This window comes from Protopterus annectens, chromosome 12.part0, assembly GCF_019279795.1.
Source record: "Protopterus annectens isolate FY-2018-M chromosome 12.part0, PAN1.0, whole genome shotgun sequence".
NCBI classification, from domain to species: Eukaryota; Metazoa; Chordata; order Ceratodontiformes; family Protopteridae; genus Protopterus; species Protopterus annectens.
This window is the reverse complement of record NC_056746.1, coordinates 429,809,915-429,825,453: the sequence shown is the minus strand read 5'-3', so window position 1 is coordinate 429,825,453 and position 15,539 is coordinate 429,809,915. Positions and strand designations below refer to the sequence as shown.

The window sequence follows — 15,539 nt, the reverse complement described above, 5'->3', positions numbered from 1 at the left end:
ACAAAACTGTGTGACACCCTGTAGCTAAGTCTTCATTATCTTATAACAGACTGTGAAGTTGTTGTTGTGTATTTGTACTATGGGAGAAAAGAAAACGTGAATATTCAAAAATTGTATGAAGAGAAACACAAGATGACATTCATAATGATGTCATTCACATGATAGGTATGGAAGGATTAAGCAATGATTGGATTACCACATGGTACAGAATGTCTATATCAGGACAAAAAGCATAAATACAATTTTACTTCATAGGCTAAAAAAGTAAGAAACAGAAACATGTTAACTATAATGGAACAAATACCACTGATCTCTGTACTGTTGTTTTCAGTTTTTATTCTAGAGATACTGAGTGTTTATTTTCCAGTTGTAGTAGTGTTCCTGCTACTTGGGTAACTAATTATGAGGAATAACACAAATAAATTGCTAAAAAGTTATGACTTTTAATAATATACCTGCATGTCCATCTACTGAAAAGGTGTTACAGGAGTGCCTAATGTTGTTATGGCTGTGTAGTTCGTTATGCACAGTCGTCGGCTAACACTTATAGTGAATCCAACTCATAGTGAAAAGAATAGAAATCAGTCTTGCATAGATGGTGTATAGTAAAACATCTGAAATCGTTGCCACTGATTCCTGTTATTGTATTTGCATATAGTTTTTTTCTTTTCAATGTGTGCTGTGTGTTACAAATAAACTTTGTGGCAAAAAAGTTAAACATTACCACAACTCTAGCTTTCTGAAGGCTAAATTGAAAAAAGGCAACTAAAAAGCAGCAATAGGTTTCTTCTGGGTATATATGTTGTGTTCTCCTGAATGTGAAGCTACTAAAAGAAAGATTCAGCTAGGCTACAAATGACTTAAATTCAGATTACTAATACTGTTTTACAGTTGGCCATTAATGCACCAAAAGTGCATTGAGAGTGAGGTTTAAGACACTAAATACATTAAACATTTTTGCACAAGTGTCATGAAGAAAGCATTCAATGTTATTGAGCAACTATGACTAGTTAAATATCATTTTTTATGTTTCTTACTGTTTTGTGCCTTATCACATCACAGTGACTTCTATGTATTTATTTACACTTTGTTGACCAGGTTATCCCCACTAGGCCAATGACCTCTTTTGATGGGAGACTCAAGGTAGTAGGTATACTGACTAGGGGAAATTTGGCCAGGGAGCTGTGGAACTTCCCCTACTCTTTTTTATTTTTTTTTATGTATGGGGACTCTTTGTGGTGTGACACTTCCTGTCTTCCTTTCCAGGTGCTAAGGTGGTCTGGAGAAGCAGGAATCTAAGTGCAAATGGAGTGAGAGAAGGAGTTTGAATAAGATGTTAGTGTTTCTGATGCTGTCAGTCAGGCAATAGATGTAATTTTTGTGCTGGAGAGTGAGGAGATGGTCAAGAATAACAACAGAGTGATGGAGTTGACAGAAAAGTATGTAGAGCCTTTGCAGAAGCAGTTTCAAGGGGTGGATGTATCCATCATGGATTCAGAAGATGTGTTTCAGCAAAAGCTGTTTGAGTCCAAAAGTATAACACAAGAGTGTGTTATTACAACCCTCCAATCAGTAGGGTTGCAGGATGATATATCACTAGGCATGGTCGATGACAGCAAGCCAGAAAATAGTAAGGAAATGTCATGGGGAAAGATGATGGACAGAATACAGAATGAAGAAATGCAAAAGAATGAAGGCATGAAGATTGAAAAGAAATCTTATGCAGAAATGCTAAAAGAGAGAATGCATGGTAAAAAGAAGAGAACGAAGTAAGTTTGAAGAAAAAGATTGTTCAAAGTATGGATCAAACAGAAGGAAGATACAGAAATGGGCAAATATGAGGCATGAGACGAAGTTATTAGACACTTGGGATTAAAACTAATAATGTAAGAGCATTTATTCATATCAATAAAGAGACTTTTTGTGACATTCTTTTTGAGACTGAGCAGATAATGGAAAGATTTATAAAAGATAATGAAAAAAAGAAAAACTGTGCACCATGGAACTTATATGTACTTAAGCCCTCTTTTAGGGAAACTAAGAAAAAAATAAGATTCAATTCAGAACTGAAGGGAAAAAGAGACTTTGAAAAAGCATTTATTATGTAATAATGTATTGAATTTTTCAAAAGTGTATGACAATAGATGTTTATAAACTGTGGCATGGGACTGCAATGTGATAATGAAACTAGAAAATGATAGCATTCTGCATATTCCAAGAATTATTAATGTGGAAGGTGTTAGAGGCCTGGTTGGATATTGGGGACACCCAAAAACATGTTTTTTGTGTGGAGAAACAGATCATTTAATTAACAAATGTGAAAAAGACTATTTTTTTTATGTGGGGCATAGGATATGATACAAAAACTTGTGAACCAAGATGTTATAAATGTAAAAAAGTGAGGCATATGGGGGGGGGCATGAAGAAAAAGAAAATGAAGCATTTCCAGACATAACAGAAGTACAAGAACAAGGTAAAAAGGACAAAGTTATTGAAAAAATAGAAGTAGAAAAAATGGGAAAAAAGTAGTATTACTGATGAAGAACAAATCATACAAAAAGATAAAGTAAAGGACGATTTAAATATAGAAAATATTGAAGAAGAAGAATTAAGTTTAAATGAGAATGATGACATTAAATTGAATGTAGTTAAACAAAGGGAAAATTCAACTGGTAAAAGAATGAGAGAAAGGAAAAGGAAACATACAGAAGATTTAAAAACAGAAAAAAGAAAGAAAAAGGATGAATGCAGATTATTTAAAGCAGAGGTACATGTAAAGTTGTGTCATTAAATGTCAATAGTTTTAAAAAGTCGGAAAGAAGAATAGGGATTTTGGAGTGGTGTAATCAGTTAGATAGTGATGTTATTATACTAGAAGACATTAGATTTTTGTCAAAGTCAGAAAGAATTCAAACCAAAGTGTGGTGGGAAAAAAATGTGATATGGAATTTCAGGAAAGAGACCTGCTCAGGAATACTTATATAAAGATACAATTAAAGTATTAGATGTCAACTTTGTTATAAGAGGTAGAATTTCTATTATCGATGTAAGATGGAGAGGACATGTTATGAGAATTATTGCAATATATGCATATGTAATAAAAAAGAGAGATTTTAAAAAGATAAACTATGTAGCAGTTAACATGGAGATAATTGTAGCCGGAGACTTTAATTTCAATCTAAGACAGCAAAACAAGAAGGCTTATGATGTAAGAATAGTAAAGGACATTATGAAATATGGACAGTTAAAATGCTGGAATTTAGAGACTTGAACAAATAGAAGAGGGGGAAAAAAGAACAGAAATATGTTATTTTTTTATAGTCAGAAAGCTTAGTAATAGTTAAACAATGAATGCTGTTGACAGGTTTTTCAGGCCATAGTGCAAGTTGGACTATGGTAAAGGGAAACGATGATTATATAAAATAGGGAAATGTATAAAAAGAATAAATGAAGTGAAATGGGATGCTAAAGGGAGAAATGAGATGATGACATTATGGCAAGATCATGTGGAAATGAGAGAATTTTGTAAAGATTGGTCAGAATGGTGGTTAAATTTTAAACTGAAATATAAAATGCTATGTAACATGGAGAAAGAGAAGCTATACATGGGGAAATAAAATATAAGAATTTAAACAATGATATGATTGATTGTTTAGAGAAGAACATCTTTTTTTATTAAGGAACAGAAATTCGTCCTGAATAAAAAAATAGAACATTTATTATACAAACAAAGATATTTCTTGAATATATGTTTGGCAGAAAAGAAAAAAAGTTCAAGATTTACTGTTAATAATTAGGGAAATAGTAGATGATATACTTGTTAGAAATGTTCTGGCAAAAGTAATTGTAGGAGATTTAAGTAAAGCATTTGATTTGATTCATCACTCAGTATTATGGGATATGTTTGATGTATATAATATAAGTAAGAAGCTTAAAAACATATGCATGTCAGCATATAAGTATAACATAGTGAAGATTATGACAAATGGCACATTATTTGTATTAGTAATAAATATAGTATCTATGTATGTGAATAAGGTGATAGATATTATAAGCTATATTTCAAATGAAGGAATAAAAATGCCCATTTTGTTAAATTATGCAGATGATTTTATTGTTATAACAGAAAATGAAGCAAGTATGGATATAGTGATAAAACAAATGCAAGAAATGATTCAGGTTATTGGTTTTGTATTCAATAAAGACAAAAGTCAAGGTTTAGCTTTTGATGGAAGGATTAGTAGTATACATTTTAATAAGGATAAAATTAATATCCTTGGGATAAACTTCAGGAAACAAGAAATTGTAAATTCATATGGAAAGAGAAAATACAGGAAATAAAACATATGTGTGTGTTTTGGAAATCTTTTAGACTTTCCTTTAAAAAAAAGTCTATTTGATAAATTCTGTGCTGGTAGCAAAGATTGTTTATCTGGCATCAATAGTCTTCCTTTAAACTTAGAGAAAAATGTATATAAGATGTTTTCTTTTATTTGGTGATCAAGGTTGAACCTTGTGAAAAGATGGGTATTATATGTGAAAAGCGAAAAAGGAGGTTTAGGGTTAATAAACCATGTAGTGTATATGTTCTCATTAAACTTATATACAGTAGTGAAATGTTTAAAGGAAAACGAAGGGTCATTATTAACAAAAGTATTAAGTTTAAAATATAACACAGAATGGTTTATTTTTCCCCAAGTTCAAGAAAAAGAAGGGTTTGTTGTAATAAAGAAATGGAAAATTATCAAAACAAGATTATATAGTGGAACATAAATGTGAATGAAATTGATAATAAGAGAAAAGAATGGCATGCAAAGATTATGGAAAAATATTATAGGATATATCCCTGGAAGGAATTAAACATTAAAAAAAGGAATGCCATCATTCTAAGAATGAAAGATGTAAAAGATCATATAGAAAGTCAACACTTTTTATGGAGACTATCTATACAAATATTACTAGTAAAGGCAAATATGCCACATGAAAGTACATTTGAAACTTATGAACATTTTTTCTGGAATTTAATAGATCAAAAATATTATGGAGAAAGATTATAGAAAAAAATATGTGTATGAATTTAAAGTTGTGAATGGTTTAAACGTGGATATGATTGAATTTGGTTATTATAGAAACAAAAATAAGAAAGAGGCCAAAAGTCTTATTAAAAACTTTTTGTTATTTATGGTTGATACAGAATCAAAGGATTAATGAAGGTGTGTTTAACGAAAAATGGGACTTGGTAATGATGTTGAAAAAAATGAGATATTGGTTGGGGAAATTGGAGTGTGGGTCTAAAAATTAAAAGTATGTGATTTATTAGCTGAAGCTAAATGTAAAAAGAGGATGTGATTTGTAAATAGTGTACATATAGAGTGTAAATAATTAAAAACTATGTATATATTGTCAATAACTAAGAATGTAAAGAATTATTGACTGTGTAAATAATTATGGATCATGTAAATAACCCCTACCCTTTTCGATAAGCACCATGGGATCTACTATATCTGTCTGAGCTACCACCAACTAAGACAGATGAAGCCTCAGTTTAATGTCTCATCTTAAGGATGGCACACGCAGGAGCACATCACCCTCTTTATGCTGCACTGCAGTGTCAGTACTGGAAAGCTAATCCAACTCGCTGGTTTAGGAATAAAACCAAGAGCCTTTTGCACCAAAAGCAAGTGTGCTAACTGTTAAGCTACTAAGACTTCTAATAAAAAAATGTATCCTGATAAAAGTAACAAAACCACAGCCTTTCCATTGCCCTTTACACTCGTCTGCATTGAAATAATTTAATCAAGTCTGATCTTAAATTTTAATATAGTCAGTAAGGCTGATCCACTTTGGAAGTTTTTGTATATACATCTGTAAAGGAATGGAAATGTAGACCATACCATCTGTAGTATATATGTGTGCAAAGAAATGGAGATACAGGTCATTCTATCAGTAGGGTATATATGTATAAAACAGTTAACTAACAAAAGTTTGAAAGCTAATTTACCATTGTTCAGATGGTCGAGGGTACAGGTGCAGAATCTGAAAATCCTGACTTGAAATTAAATCACCTCTGGAATGTTGAGACGCAGCATGCATTGGTAGTTTTGAGCATCACTGTTTACAATGGATTGCACTACAGTGGGGATCGGTAAAATTACTTTTTTCCTCACTGTAGTGTAAGCTCAGAGGTGTAATATATAATTAACAGGAAGTGTGGGGGTGCAGAGGGGCTTGCCTCCTTGCAAAACATGTGTTGAACATCTCAGACATCAAGGTAAGTTGGGTAATGTCAATAATGTCGAAGTCACCATTATCGACATTACCACATTCGGTGGTGTGATGACTTGCTGGATGTCATTTTCTCACATTTGGTTCGAGTAAGTCATTACTCAACTAAGAGATTTGCAGAATTTTGATAGTAAACTGCATAAAACAATGGCAGTGTTGATTAGTCCATATATATTATATATCTGTGTAAAGGAATGGAGGTATAGGTCAGTTCATCTGTAGCATGCATGTGTGTACAGGAATGCATGTGTAGGTCAGTCTGGCTATAGTACATACATGTGTAAAGAAATGGAGGTGTACCTCATTCCATCTATTTATATATATATATATGTATAAAGGAATGTAGGTATAGGTCAGTCCATCAGTAGAACATACATGTGTAAAGGAATGGAGGTGTAGCTCAGTCTATCTATAGTATATACAATTGTAAAGGAATAAAGGTGTAGGTCAGTCTGTCTTTGTTGTAACAGTTACTAGCAAAGCTTAAAAGAATTTATTGGTGTTGGAGATGTTTCAGCTGTTTGTTCTGCAAGCCTGACACAACATTTGTTGCCATTTTTGCATATTGCTATGGACATAAACATGTGTAAGTCCTTAGCCAATGCAAACAAAATGATCAAAAACTATATTAAAAGTAACCAGCAAAGCACAATTTGGCATCTGCTGAACAGATACTACTGCATACTCAGATCATTTTGAAGCACTTTACAAGACTGTGTGTGCGGTGACATCTATTTGTCAGAGAGCCCAGTATTTTTTATTGCACCTATGAAAAGGTACTAACTCACCCCCTCTTAGCCAGCTTGTCTCTTAGGTCAGAACTGTTAGTACCCTTCATATCGCAGTACCCCAGATACACTTCATTTTACCCAAGTCATTGCACATACAATTCTTCATAAAATAATCATGTTGCTGTCACTTTGTTGAAGTAGTACTGTGTGCATTTCATCTAATATGCAAATCCCTGCAATAGGCAAATAGCTGTATCAAGTATTGTGTAGACGCAGTGGACATAGAATGACCAGTCTATTAGTATCTCCACCATCTGTAGAGGCACAGTAAGATTGTAAGCAGTACCATGTTCATACACCCACTGACTAATGCAGTGCTGCTATATGGCAGTCAGTGACCACAAGCAGGATGAGGTACATTTAAGGGTGCACATTATGCATTATGGCAGTGTCCCCACAGAATACACAAGGAATTAATGTCAGAAGTCTAGTGCACCAACAGTGCTAATGCTGACGAGTTACTTTTTGGTGCAATACCAGATACACCCTACAATATTAGGGAGACATACACAGATATATTTACAAAGACTCAGAGTGCTAATAAAAGTATCTTAATAGATAACTTCAAATATCACACAGCATTGGGGGTGTGGCTAAGATGCTGACGGACTAGCAGCAGAATTTCACTGATCTGCTACATTTTTTCTATTTCTGACAGGAAATTATATTTCTAAATTATCCTAATTGATTTTTTAAGTAGCTCTAACTACTTTAAGCTGTATTGAAGGATATTATCAAAATTTTTTTTTTATTTTATAACTCATTATTTTCCTGTCAATTTTTTATCTGGAAAATGTATTCACTCATAAACCTGTCATGAGTCACATGAAAGCAAATTCTCAAGACTCAGCTTTGAAGAAAGAACTTCAGTCTGTATTTGCCAACCTATAAGAACTTGCACTGAAAATGGACAGAATGGACAAAAATTAGACAATTAAACCACTACAAATATGAATATCAGTGCAAAACCACACAGACTGAAAAGGCCAGAAGAGGCAACAAATTAGACAACTTTAAAGAGAAGTGTTCAAAACAGATGGATCAAATTCATCAGACCTTAAAACAACAAAAATCACAAATAGCTAAAATAAAGGATGCCTTTAAAAATATGGAGTGAAGACTGTCTGAAGATGGAAAAAATATTAAATTTCTTCTGAAGCAGAATACATTATCACAGAATAAAATAGATGTTCTGCAAAAGAGGTCTCGGAGAAACAATATTCATATATTTGGCTTGCTCGAAAAAGTAGAAGAAGGAAGCAGGACAAACTTTCTTACATCCTGGCTCCCTAAGGTTTTAGACTTACCTGAAGCTATGTCCTATGGCATAGAAATAGCTCATTGGTCCCTGGTTATACCTTCCACAAAAAATAATTCTTTGCTGAGATCTACTACTGTGAGATTTTTTTCATCTCAAGACAAAGAATTAATTCCTAAAACAGCCTGGTCTAAATCTCCAGTCAAGGTAGAAGGCAGTATAAGATTTGACAATGATTATTCAGCAGCCATGATGTTTAAGAGGAAATGGGTTTTACCTTTAATGAAGGAACTCAATAAGAGACAGATTAAATTTCACTTGCTTTTCCTTAAAATATTAACTTAAAATATTTCTTCCTGATGAAATCAAATTTTTTGAAGAACTAGATACTGCCATGACTTTCCTGAAAACTAATAATATATTAGAACAAATAGAAAACATGGATTGGAGTAACATCTCCTTGAAAAGACAAACCAAAAGAAATGGATGGAAAATTAATGAAAGGAAAAAGAAATTAAAAAAATGACTTTCAAACTAGTTTGCTTATTATCATTTAATCATATCATGCAAGTTAAAATATATTTTTTTCTTTCCTCATGATAAAAGCTTTTCTCTCTAAACAGTTTGGAGAAGCAAAGGGGAAACCTAAATTAAGTCTTCATTAAGGTAATTAAGTTTTTATTACTACTTTTATCTAATATTCAAATTCATCATATACCTCTAACTTATTATATAAATCTTACTTGCATATTCTGTTTTGTCAAGTGAACATACCTTTATTAAACTTTCTACTTTTATTCTATTCTTCACCCACTGACCTTCAGGTTTCCTTTTTTCCTTTTCCTATAAAAGATACTATGTCAATTAAAATATAGCAATTAATCTTATAGTGATTCAGTTAATTATTTAAGCTTGCTCTTGTTACTTAATAGTTAAAGATTTATTTTCCAATTTTGAGGAATATCTTAGTTATTATGTTTCACTCCCTTGTTTTAATCAGGGGTAGCTTATTTATAGTTAGTTGTCCCTTTCACTTATGTTTGAGTTCTTGTTATTAGGGTTAGCTTAGATTAATGATAATACTATAGATATGTTCTTTCTTTCATAACTATAGATGTGAGTATAACTGATCTCTTGGTCTGTTCATGTGTTTGAGGTGCCCTTTTATACCTGCTTGGAGACTGGAGGTTATGGATAATGTTTGTAGTTGGTGCTGTTTCCTTCTCACTCTCTTCTCTCTGTTCCTTCATTTGTCATTGCCTCTCTCTGTTTGGTTTCTTTTTCTGTTTGTTTTTGTTTGTTTGTTTGTTTGTGCTGGCTGTTGCTCTTGGACTGAGTGATGTGGTATTATAACTGAGGGAAGAGTTGAGTGTGTGTGTGTGTGTATGTGTGTGTGTGTGTGTGTGTGTGTGTGTGTGTGTGTGTGTGTGTGTGTGTGTGTGTGTGTGTGTGTGTGTGTGTGTGTTCATCTGATTGAAGGAGAATCACGGAGGGAAATGGAACTTTGCATAAATTGTTAGCCACAAAAACAGCTTCACTAAATGGCTTCACTAAACTTGAATATACTAGCTCAGGCACTTTCCTAAAAGGATTAAAGCTTATCCAAATGTGTTGAGCTTGAGCATCTGCCTGATGCAGCTGAGGCTTGTTTGTTCCCTTTTTTTTCCTCTCTTTGTTTTACTTTTTCTTTCTCTCCTTCGGGCTGATTTGACTTGGTGAGATTTTCCCGCCAAGGTCGAGAGTATTACTTTGTACTCCTTGCGATGATGTGATGGAGACAGTGATCTCAGCTGTCACTCAGAAAGAAGTGGGTGGTCCAAATGTCAATGTTTGAAGTTAAAAGAATATCTAATACTTAACAGAACTAGCATAGAATAGTATTAAAATGTAAGGGAATCTTTTTCAAAATGGTTTATGATGAACAATTGGTTAAAGCTGCTTATTAACATTGTCATGTTGTATCTTTAGTATCAGCCAACTAATAGTAAAATGTACACAGACCTTTAGCTCCTTGAGTTTAACTACCACACATGGTTCTAACAGATCTGATATAAAGGAGTTGCTTGACTTTGCATACTATGTCTTTCGACAAAAGGGATAGCTTTTGTCAGTGTACTGATGCAGGTTGCTTTAGTGTTATATTTAGACAAGGGGTCCCATGGTTTAAGGGAGATGGTATTTTTGCCTTTGCAAGGGCCAGGGGGGGGGGGGGGCAGATGAGCTTCAGCTGTTTTCCTCAGCTGCAAGAAGTGAAATTATGGTTGCCGTCGGCTGTAGTGCAACAGGATGGGATCCAGGATTACATGGAGTGTTGCCATGTTCCTGCAAACCCTATAATGCTTATTTTAAAAAGTAGAATTCAAAAGTACAATATCAATATCTTGTGGTTTGACAGCCATAGTTATCATCTCAGGCTCTTATTGATGGGTTGGCTTTCAGTTATCACAGACAAATTTCTACCTTGTAGGTGAAAGTAAAAATAAAGATTTGTGCAGAGGTTTTAGTCAACTAGTCAGATAATTAATTGCTCATTTGTTAACTAGTAAGTGACTGTGTTGCAGTGGTGGATGTCTTGGAGACATATAGCTAATCAGAAATTGTCTTGTAGTACATTCTATGACTTGGAGCAGTGTGGGTCCTGAAGTAGTCTTATTGTAGGACTCAGCCAGGGAAATAGAATTTGCGTATTTGTTCTACTTGATGTATATATTGGAACACTTAAGAGTTTTTCATATGATATATAGACAACTGTGAGGTGTCATTTTTTTCACTAACTAGATGGGTCTTTGTAGGAAGCACATGTTCAGGAATTTTTCAAATAGCTAGAGAGGTGTACCTTTGTCGCTTGTTTGCACTTGGAAAATCGGGATGCTTTGCACTTATGGAGACCCTGCATTCCTTTTAGCAAAAGTGGAGCCTCTACAGGACTGACTATATGGAGTAGGACTCTTATTGAGCAGGGGGTTGAGCTATCAGTCTTTTTGTTTTTGGTGCTTCATGAAGGCACATCTCACTAACAAACATGGGTGCAGTTGTTGTGGGGAACCAGACTGGATCTGGGGGATTGTAGAACAGGATATGCTGCACTGTATTTAATAATGTGTGTCATAACAACACATATAGAGATAGCTACACAACTAGTATATATGTATGTCCCTAACAGAACCAAGATGCTCTCCTCCAAAAAAGGAAGCCAATCTGGTGGTCCCTTGCCATAAACAAACTTTACAACAAAAGGAAGAAACAGTTGCAGAAAAAAGGAAAATCCCAGGATGCAAAAAACTCCCTTACTAGCCTCAGTAAGAAACTGAGATCCCTCATAAAATCCTCCAAAGCTAGTTATGAAAATAAAATTGCCAAAGATTCTAAACACAACCATAAGGCATTCTATAGCTATGTCAAGAATCTCAATGGCATTGCTCAGATCTGCTCTGAGCTACAACAGAATGGCATTAAATATACTGATCCCAAGGATATTTTCAATATCCTGGCAGATCGATTCAGTGCAAACTTCACCCCCCTCTCACCCCCTAAAGGGCCCATCTTAATACTGAAAGATTGCCAAATTCCAGTAATAACGACCTACACAGGTAAAAAATGCACTCTCCAAAGCTAAGAATACAGCATCCATGGGACCAGACAACATTCCAGGCTGTGTACTACATGAACTACAAAATGAACTGGCACCTCACCCTAAGTGTCATGTTTAATCATAGCCTCACCTCAGGCTTCATGCCCACTGAGTGGCGCACAGCTACAGTTATCCCACTCTATAAGGGAGGATCCACCACCACATCAGTCTGATGAGCCTGATCTGCAAGGCCATGGAACGTATTATCATGGAACTTATAAACAAAGACATTGGCAACCTTCAAACACTGGAACCCACGCAGTTTGGGTTCATGAAGGGCTAATCTTCTCTCCTGAACCTGACTGACTTCTTTAAATAAGTCTCCAGAGCTGTGGACAAGGGTAAGGTGGTCCACACAGCCTATCTGAACCTTGCCAAGGCCTTCGACAACATCCCCCACTCTGGAATCATAGATAAACTTACTAAGCTGGGCATTGATCCCTACATCACTCGAGGGGTTACCAACTGGCTTACTGACAGAACCCACACTGTAAAAGTAGCTGACTTCCAATCCGGCTCCAGGCAAGTAACAAGTGGAGTACCTCAGGGTTCAGTCCTGGGACCGCTCTTGTTTGGCATCTACTTCTCTGAAGTACAGGCCAACACTAAGAGACTCTGGCTAACAAAGTTTGCAGATGACTGCAAACTGGAAGCCCTTATTGAATCCACAAATGATGTGGACATTCTACAAAAGGGCCTTACAGAAACAGATGCTTGGTGCCAGAGCCATGGGCTCAAGCTCAATGCCAAGAAATGTATAGTTATCCCCTCTGGGAAAAAAACATGTACCTGTGAATTACCACATAGGTGGCAGTACACTAAACACTAAAAGTACGATAAGAGACTTAGGGACAAAGGTGGACAGTGGTCTCACCTTCGGTAACCACATCGCCACAACAGTCAGGAAATCCTTCTATGTGGCACACCTCATCACTAAGGGCTTTTCATCCATAAAAAAGGAGGTCATTCTCCCACTGTACACATCCCTCATTATATCCATTATAGAATACAACATCCAATTTGGTATGTACCTCTCAAGACATCTGCAACAACTGGAAAGGCCACAGAAATACCTCACTAAAAGAATCACATGCCTAAAGCAGATGCCCTATGCTGACTGGCTTAAAAAACTCCACCTATACTCTGTTGCATATCATCTACTCAGATGCAATCTCTGCTTAACATACAAGGCCATGTCAAACCCAGAGCTGTTGGACATGCTACACTTAAAGAAATCCCAATCCCTCAGAGACACACACTCCAGGGATCTAAACCTTGTCAACACAATGAGCAAAGCATGCTGGAGGGGATAGGTTCCTGACCCAGAGACTCCCCAGACTCTGGAATAGACTGCCCATACATGTCAAGCAGAGCACCTCTTTGGCCATCTTCAAAAGGAACCTTGATGATTGGATGGGAGATAGGAAATTCACCCTGGGGATCACGTTAGTCACCCTGCTAGACAGGGGTCTAGTTAAGTAAATACTGTGGGAAGAAATATCCAGGGAATTGTTATGGCTAGGCTTGTATAAGCCCTAGGGCTGATAGCCTAGTACCAGCCTATGAACCTATTTATATTGGATAACCAATTAAATGGATATAACACTGACTTCTGTGTGACTGACATCATTTGGTTAATGCTGGCAAATAGTCGACAGGTGTGTGAAATTGACAGCTTCCAGGTAGGGGAATATTCCTTTTCCTTACAGTTTGTGCAATTTTGAAGACAACTACCAATAGGAATGGGTGTGTATGGAGAATTACTCTCTTGCAAAAATACTTGCCATTGGTTACATCTAATCTGCAAAAATCCCTACAGCATCCACTGAATGTGTTGATATTTGTTCATTTGGCATTTTTTCAGTTCAAATGAATGGTGCTAATTTCATTATGTATAATATGCATGGATTTGAATTAATAACATTAATGCAAGAGAGTAGTTTTTAGTAGTTTTTGAACACTATCAGTACCTGTATTCTTGTACTGAATGCAGAGGCATGTGCAAATGTTAATTAATATAAAAGTGCAGCTATAATAGTTAGTAATTCTGAATATAAGGTTGTAATGTCACCTAAATTTAAAAATGGTTTGAACTACACTACCGTTGTAATGCATGCTAACACTAACTATGCAACATTATCTAGAAAAACTCTATCTATAACACTCACTCTATTCAGACAAAAACTGTTATAAATGTAGTAGAAGGAGGATTTTCCCTATCAGATTAGAAGGGGAAAATTTTTGCTTTCTTTCTCAGTCTTACTTGGTTTTGTCTTATTAGCTTTATGGTAGCTGCCATTTGATATGCTTTCAACACTGGATAATAGATCGATATTTATGCATTTTGACCATTTGCAATGTCTACATGCACGGACACACACACACACACACACACACACACACACACACACACACACACACAGACATGTGTGTGTGTGTAACCAGATTGCTACATGAGTACAGTTCCGGGGTCTGAATGTGTTCAAATGAGTAAATTAATACTTAAATAACAGCTGCGATAATGTATTTCACTTTGGAAATTGTTTGGGGGACAAACTGAGTGACTAGAAACTATAGGGCATAAGCCTCTCTTTACCCAGTTTCGAAAACTTCTTTAAAAATAAGTTGACTATACCTAATGTCAGTCAGACAGAAATGGAATGGTTAAGTGTTACAAATGCAATATGTGTAACTATTTGTTCACGGAAAAAAAACAGAATGCACTTTGAATAATGTTAAAATAACTGTCAATGGGGTCTTTTCATGCAAATCTAAGTATGTAATTTATGCCACTTTTTGCTTAGAATATAAATCTTTTTATGTAGGAAGAACTACAAGAGGATTGTACAAAAGAATATATGAACATAAATACGCAGTTTCTATTGGGGATGAAAGGAATGCCCTGGGGAAGCATTACAAACATGGTTCATGCAAAGTTAACTTTAAGTTCCTTGTAGTGGACAGTTTAAAAAATGTAGAAAATTCATTTAATCCAGAAGATGACTTGCGGTGGCTGGAATATAGTGGGCAGGTTAGACGCAATTCTTGCTTACCCCTCTGGTCTGAACAATAGAGAAGATTTATTATGTATCTGAAACGCAAAGTGCTAAAACACTAACTACGTGGTCATGTGATTTTTAAAGTATTTAAATGTGTGTTTTTGAATGTTAACTTCCAGTCTGAAGAAGTCTTATTACAGATGAAAGCACTTACTGGAATTATTTACTGTGGAATTGTCTTTGGAGTTTATTAAAGCAGGTTGATTTCCTTTGGTTTTGTTTTTTGGTTATGGACTTCAGTCTTAACCAGCTTTTAGCTTACTGTTTGATTACTGCTTTGGTTTGAGATCAGTAATATGGCAAATCAAGCTATTGTTTCTGGATCTGGCTTTATGTCACTGCCTGTTGGATGTGTTTTAAATGACACTCCGAATGGTTCCTTCATTTTAAATCAAGAAGGAATAGCAAATACATGTATTGTAAGACAAAGTACTATGAGTGCTGGGAGCAACAGGAGCGATTAAGTACTTTTAGGTTGCCTGGCACCACCCTTGAATCCATTCCAGAATAAATAA

At 35.2% G+C, this 15,539-nt stretch overlaps 1 protein-coding gene across 2 annotated transcripts in view; it reads left to right on the top strand.

Moving 5' to 3' along the window:
• Nucleotides 1-15,539, top strand: part of BAIAP3 (BAI1 associated protein 3) — a 2,552,914-nt gene that overhangs the window by 2,031,198 nt on the left and 506,177 nt on the right. The window lies entirely within an intron of this gene.